This window comes from Octopus sinensis, linkage group LG26 (assembly GCF_006345805.1).
Source record: "Octopus sinensis linkage group LG26, ASM634580v1, whole genome shotgun sequence".
NCBI lineage: Eukaryota > Metazoa > Mollusca > Cephalopoda > Octopoda > Octopodidae > Octopus > Octopus sinensis.
The window spans coordinates 3,984,517-3,992,602 of record NC_043022.1 but is presented as its reverse complement, the minus strand read 5'-3'; the positions used below and the strand labels follow the sequence as shown (position 1 = coordinate 3,992,602).

The 8,086-nt window shown below is 40.7% G+C and overlaps 1 protein-coding gene across 1 annotated transcript in view; it reads left to right on the top strand.

Moving 5' to 3' along the window:
• Positions 1-3,037: 3,037 nt before the first annotated feature.
• LOC115224664 (zinc finger MYND domain-containing protein 12-like) overlaps positions 3,038-8,086 on the top strand; it is a 36,444-nt gene continuing 31,395 nt past the window's right edge. The window contains exon 1 of the mRNA XM_036513618.1: positions 3,038-3,068. The gene's annotated coding sequence lies outside the window, so the exon portion shown is untranslated. The remainder of the gene's footprint in view (positions 3,069-8,086) is intronic.

The following is an 8,086-nucleotide window of genomic DNA, read 5'->3' as shown; positions in this document are numbered from 1 at the left end:
AAGGTCGGTGCTTCAGGTGCGAGGCGTGTAAGCGACACAACTCTGTTGCACAAGGGACGTTACTCTTCTACCCACACAGATTTGCCAATATAGTAAAGGATTTGAGCAGGACCCTTTTATTTCTTTATGTGTATAAAAGATGGATAACCCCAGACTTAACAATAGCTATACTTTCATCTTTCGATATCCACTTAAAACGATGTTTCATTACTACAAATATTAATTAGCAGTTATCACTCTATGATAGCTATTTCTCTCTGCCCTGTGCATTTAGTTGTGTATTGTGTTAGTGAAGGGTTTTAATCTTTCCAATATTAAATCGCAGACGAAATCAAAACTGAAAGTATTCGAAAGATTTACGATTAGAATTTTTATTTCTTTAATTTTTGTTCAGCTGAATCGCTTATGTTTTGTGTACGTATCTGTGTGTTTATGTAGTTATGTTTGTGTATATAAGTACGTATACATACACAAATATACATACATGCACATAAACACATACGTACATACATGCATGCATACATACATACATACGTACGTACGTACATGCATACATACATACATACATACATACATACATACATACATACATACATACATACATACATGCATGCATACACACATGCATACATACGTACGTACATGCATGCATACATACATACATACATACGTACATACATACATACATGCATACATACATACATACACACATGCATACATACGTACGTACATGCATGCATACATACATACATACATACATACAAGCATTCATACATACATACATGCATGCATACATACATACATACATACATACAAGCATTCATACATACATACGTACGTACATACATACATACATACATACATACATACATGCATGCATACATACATACATGCATGCATACATACATACATGCATGCATACATACATACATACAAGCATTCATACATACATACGTACGTACATACATACATACATACATACACACATGCATACATACATGCACACACATACATACGTACGTACATGCATGCATACAATAAAAAATACCTAAACAAAAGTGGTTCAGGTTGAAAAGGAAATTAAAGGACGATTCAGTTTCAAAAAAAAAATTGAACAAAGGCACAGGCATGACCGTGTGGTAGGAAGCTTGCTTCCAAACCACATGGTTACGGGTTCAATCCCACTGCGTGACACCTTGGGCAAATATTTTCTGCTATAGCCTCAGGTCGATCAAAGACTTGTGAGTGGATATTGTAGACGGAGACCGAAAGAAGCCCGTCGTATGTGTTTGTGTGTGTGTATTAGTGAGTCTGTGTTTGTCCCCCCACCATCCCTTGACAACCGATGTAGGTGTGTTTACGTCACCGTAACATAGCATTTCGGTAAAAACCGATGGAATAAATACCAGGCTTACAGAGAATAAGTCCTGGAGTCGAATTGTTGGACTAAAGGCGGTGCTCCAGCATGGCCGCAGTCAAAAGACTGAAACAAATAAAAAAATAAAAGAATAAAAGAAAAATAAGAAAAAATTACGGAAATTGCCGACCAAATAGTTTCCGTGATACTGTCCCCTCTCCCGAATTATTCGTTGGTCCCTGAGTTAGCTGACATTCTTAGGACCAATCCTTCTTTATATTCGGTGTTACTCTCGATGGCTCGGTCATGGTAGGATGCTGTTGTTTCCATTACTATCTTACTTATTGTCAAGTCGCGTGGCTTAGTGGTTAGTGTATTCGACTCACTTTCGTAAGGCCATGAGTTCGATTCCCGGCGGAGTGTTGTGTCCTTAAACAAGACACTGTATTTCACGTTGATCCAGTCCATTCAGCTGGAAAAAGCAGGTTGTACCCAGGGCCGGCTCAAGGTACCGGCAACTAGAGCCGTCGCCCGGGCCGCCATCCTCTTTTTAGCCTACATTTTCAGTTTTTCTCCTTGTGAAAGTTTTTAAAAAAATTATACTTGTAAAGGCGCTGAAGCTCAGTTTGCCCGGGGCGCCAGCAACCCAAGATCCGGCCCTGGTTGTATCTGTATTTCAAAGAACCAGCCTTGTCACATTCTGTGTCACACTGAATCTCCTGAGAACTACTTCAAGTATGCGCGTGTCCGTGGAGTGCTCAGCCACTTGCACATTTATTTCAGCAGCAAGTCGTTCCGTTAATCGAATCAACTGGAACACTCGTCGTAACTGACGGAGGGCCAGATTTTTTCTCTCTTTATCTCACTTCTTAGCTATAAAGCGATCTATAAATGAAATAAACCCAGCATGGAACCGGGAAGACCAGAGCTCAAAACGAGAACTTAATACTCGTGTTGGGAATGGGTGAAGTGGATATGTTTATTGAAAGCAACACGGCAGTACGAAGAGATCGTCCGTTTCAAATTTAGTGGCTTTTTAAGCAATGTGTTCGGGGATGATTAATGAATTAATGGGTACAGATGAAGGGCCAAAACGCCCCGAAATATGGTATAGATGCCTATTACTCATTTTTTCAACTTCGATCTTATCGTTTGCTTACATCTGACGTAGTAACAAAAATCAGTGCTGGCTCTAATTTCAATAAAGAATCTGTAGAAATAACCTTAACAAGTGATGTAAGATCCCTGCTAACACAGTATAACTTAGTATTGGCTAATAGAAACGTTTAATATGCTTCATAGTATATTATGATTGCATAACGAAATACCACGTACCTACAAACCATTAGAAAATATAAAATAGTTTACAAAAGCAGCAGACGATACATTGTGGCGGAAAAGGGAAACAAAAAGAAAGAAAGAAAAAAAACCCATATATGTACGTTGATGTTCTTGTGATGCCGACCTCTCTAAGTTCTCTAGATCATTCGAATCCATCCCTCGTGTGATGATCTCGTGGGGCCAAAACGCCAAGAGAAATTCAACGATGTGTTTTATTTGAACTGTTCGTTTTCCGTGAATGCAGAGTGAAGTCTATTTTTGTATTTTGTAAACTTAGGATTTTATTTCAAAATCTCCGACTAAAAAAGAAAAAAAAAAAACTAATTAAAATGTTAGAAGATTGGCTTGACGGTTCAGAGAAGGTGGTCAGGTCAGTAATAACAGAATTCATCTAATTCTTTGGCTTCAAGTGCAAACCCTGTGAGCCAAAATGGCGGCTTTCAGGGCATCTCACTCGTCATCCTCCGGGGCAATGCCTTTTCCATCTTGTTCTTGGTCTACCCTTGGTCGACCATTTCGTTCTCAATCTACCCTTGGTCTCCTGCTAGCTGGCTCAACTTGAAGAATTCATCTTATAATCCTTTCCTGCGATACTCATATCACATGTCCGTAGTTCCGGATCTGTGACCTTTCATCGCAGGGATGTAGTGGTTCAATCAGTTTACTTTGGAGTGTACACCCCAATATTTCCACCCACTCTTCTGCTGCTCAATCCCTCTCCTCTTTTTTTTCATTTTCTTTCTTTCTTTGGTGAGGTAGTTATGGGTTTTTTCTCTCTCGAACTCAATAACTTTTAATGTTTTTCCTTGCTTTTCTTCATGTAAAACAATATTGTTGACAAAATGTCTCTCAATATAATAAATAAATAAATAAATAAAAGGAAACAAAAAAAGAAAATCAAACAATTAAGGCGCAGGAGTGGCTGTGTGGTAAGTAGCTTGCTTACCAACCACATGGTTCAAGGTTCAGTCCCACTGCGTGGCATCTTGGGCAAGTGTCTTCTACTATAGCCCCGGGCCGACCAATGCCTTGTGAGTGGATTTGGTAGACGGAAACTGAAAGAAGCCCGTCGTATATATGTATATATGTATATATATATATGTATGTGTGTGTTTGCGTGTCTGCGTTTGTCCCTCTAGCATTGCTTGACAACCGATGCTGGTGTGTTTACGTCCCCGTCACTTAGCGGTTCGGCAAAAAGAGACCAATAGAATAAGTACTGGGCTTACAAAGAATAAGTCCCGGGGTCGAGTTGCTCGACTAAAGGCGGTGCTCCAGCATGGCCGCAGTCAAATGACTGAAACAAGTAAAAGAGTAATGCATAAGTTGTCTTCACATGAATTTGTCCGCCATTTTTTCTGCCTTGGATTTGTTTGCATTTTGAAATGCGAGAGCAACAACCACGGTCCCTGATGTCGGTGCCATTCTAAGATACAGGCTAAAGTGGGTACTTTCTCGGGGTTTCCACGGATCTAAGGAATCCATTGTCAATCTATGTAGGCTATGGTTGTGTACGAGGGTAAGGCTTGATAGACTAAAGTCTGAGGCCTCAAGATATAGGGGCCAACTGCCAAAATATATATGTACGTATATACATATATACATATATATATATATATATATTATTTTATATTATATATATATACACGTACGTACTTGATGGCCATCCACTCGTGACGTATGCACGTGTTTGAATATCTTTATATATAAAACTGAGAATGTGTCTGTCTGTCTGTCTGTTTCCCTAAAACTTGAGAACTACACAACCAATTTCATTCAAATTTTACACATGCCTTACTTAGGGCCCGGGGAGTGTCATGGGCAAAAAAAATGTTCATCTTCTTGCCTAGAGCGAGCCCACAGCAATATCATATCTTCTCCACTACGATTCCCTAAAACTTGAGAACTACTCAACCAATTCCATTCAAATTTTACACATGCCTTACTTAGGGTCCATGTAGTTTCATGGGCAAAAAAAATGTTCAACTTCTTGCCTAGAGCGAGCCCATGGCAATATCATATCTTCTCCACTATTTCAGTATTACGTGTTAAAAGTGAAACAAAAACGTTTCTCTATTTTATGTCAGATACTTTCACTTTAACAATAAAAATAATAATAACAATTGAATTATATGTAGTAAGTAATAATTAAAATCAAACTAAAGTATAATATAATCGTAACATAACAAAAGTAAAATTAGCAATTGGTATAAAATTGCATCAATGACTTGAAATTGAATAAGTGGTTTCACATGAATGGGAATAAATTAAAAATAAAATTAGATTGCAGAAATGGAATAGTCCAGATGGATAATAAAAAATTAAATTAAAGAAAAGACTATTGTGTATAAAGTATACAATGTAGAGAAAAAAAGAAGATTTGAACACATGGAGGAAAGCACCTTCGAAAAGTGTCTTGGTGCGACTATGAAAGGTATCTAATCAGAGGTGGTAAATTCGCCACAATAGAAGCAAGGTTCGAGTCAACGGAGCGTGGAAGGGAGTACTCGAGTCGAATTTGCAAAGTGGAAATATTTTATTTTTACCTTTATATCTGGGACGTAGGACGTCCCGGAAAAAAATTTAAAATACCCCTCCCCCTCCCCCAGAAGTAGAGGTAGGCTGGATTGTAGCCACACTTCTATACAAGAGGGAGGACAAGATACAATTGATCAAAATTACAAGAGACGGGCTAACAATTCCAGTCTGTTATATATTTTGAGTATTGTTATCACTAGCGATATCAAGATATAACTTTGTATTTTGTATTTTATGTGTAGATGTATATATATAGATGTACATGTAATATGTACACATATATATACACATATATACATGCACAAGCACTATGATCCGGCAACGACGGGTCTTTAATGCTAGTATATATATAAAACTGGGAATGTGTGTCTGTCTGTCTGTGTGTTTCCCTAAAACTTGAGAACTACACAACCAATTTCGTTCAAATTTTACACATGCCTTACTTAGGGTCCAAGGAGTGTCATGGGCTCGCTCTGGTCGCCATTGGGGCGACTGTACACAGCTACAGGCCTACAGTCGACGCTATGGCGACCAGAGCTCGCTCTGGGCGCCATTGGGGGCGACTGTACACCACTGGCATCAGTTGGATCTCATCATTACACGAAGATCCTTTCTGAATTCTGTTCAACTGACCCGTAGTTACCGCAGCGCGGATTGTGACACAGATCATTCACTAATAAGAAGGGCGAGGATTCTGCCTAAAAAAGTCCATCACTCCAAGAAAATGAGCCGACCACGCATTAACACTGCCAGAACCTCGGACCCTACACTGCGACAATGTTTTGCTGTTTCTATCAAGGTTGCCCTCAGTAGCTGCCCAACCTCATCTGCTGAAAGTAGGTGGAATTATATCAGGGAAGCTTTGTATACCACATCAATAGATACTTTCGGCATGAGAGGAAGGTAAAACCCAGATTTTGTTCAGTGCTGGGCTCTCAGAGCTGGAAACAATTATCGAAGCAAAGCGTGCAGCTCTGATGCAATACAAGAGTGATTCTTCTACAAAGTCACTCGAAGAACTCAGAAAGGCAAGAAATAAAACCCAACTGACTGCCAGACGCTGTGCAAATGGGTATTGACAGGAAATCTGTCAGAGCATCCAGTCAGCTGCTGACAGTGGCGATTCACGTGGGATGTATGCCGGTTTGAATAAGGCCCTCGGTCCATACGCAACCAACTCAGCCCCTCTGAAATCAACTACTGGGGATCTCATCAAGGACCAAAGCAAACAAATGGATACATGGATGGAGTACTACCAGGATCTCTACTGAGGCTGCAATCGAGGGTGTCAAGATCTTGCCAGTCATGTGTGAACTTGACAGTCTGCCATCTATAGCAGAGCTCACCAATGCTATTGACTCCCTAGCAAGTAACAAGGCTCCGGGAAAAGACGTCATCCCCTTAGAGATCATCAAAACCGGCAAAAACACCATCCTGCTTCGGCACCTTCATGAGCTTCTGTGTCAGTTCTGGGAAGAGGGTACAGTCCCTCAGGATATGCGGGATGCTAACATCATTATGCTTTTTGTAAGTAGAAAAGGCCTCTTCATCCTGCTCCAAAAAATCGGATGTCCACCAAAGCTGCTGAGGATCATCAAATCTTTCCATGATGATATGCAAGGCAACATACAGCACAATGGTTCAACATCAGCGCCTTCCAAATAAAAAATGGAGTAAAGCAAGGTTGTGTCCTTGCTCCTACATTATTTGGCATCTTCTCGCAGTTTCCCATCACTTCTACTGTGCAGAAACTGTTCAATCTCTCGCGTCTGTGTGCCAAGACCAAAACCAGAAGCGTCCTGATCAAGGAGATGCTATTTACTGATGATGCCGCTCTTGTATCACACAGAAGAAGCCCTACGAAGGCTCATCAACTGTTTTGAGAAAGTATTTGGCAACTTTGGCTTAGTTATCAGCCTCAAGAAGACCAGCATCATGGGTCAGGCTACATCGGACATCCCAAACATACATATTGGAGACCACAGAGTACAGGAGGTGTAGAAGTTTACCTATTTTGGCTCTACCGTCACCTACAACCTATCCCTTGATTCTGAGCTCAATATACGCATTGGCAAAGCAGCTGCTGCGATGGCCCAACTCACCAAACGCGCATGGGACAACAATAAGGTAACCAAGACCACAAAAATGAAGATTTACCAGGCATGTGTACTTAGCACTCTACTGTATGGAAGTGAGACTTGGACGTCATACACACGCCAAGAGCGTCGCCTAAATATCTTTCACCTGCGCTGCCTCCGGAAATCCTTCGCATCAAATGGCAGAATCATGTCCCCAACAAAGATGTCCTCAAGCAAGCAGGAATACCAAGCATGTTTGCACTCCTCACACAAAGACGTATAAGATGGCTTGGACATGTTAGCCGTATGGAAGATGGCAGAATCCCCAAGGACATACTCAACGGAGAGCTTGCTAGGGGCACTAGGTCTGTGGGAAGACCGTTCTTACAATACAAGGATGTTTGCAAAAGGGACATGAATGCCTGCAACATCAATATTACCAACTAGGAAGCAGTTGCCAGCAACCGTGGAGATTGGCGACGTACCGTAAAAGAGGGAACACAAAGGAGTGACATAGTGAGAAAGGAGAAATGGAAAGACAAGAAAAGACGTCAACAAGAAACTATGACATTACAACCAGCCAGACAAAGTCTTCGCTACATTTGCGGCACCTGCTAGAGGGAGTGTTTGTCCAGGTAGGACTACACAGCCACAGCAGGAGATGTATTAGGACATGAAATGTAAAAGCCGGACTAGATTATTTTATGCGCAACTCCATTGTCTCCCGAGACAAAAAGGATGCCAACAACAATATATATGGATTTCGTTGACA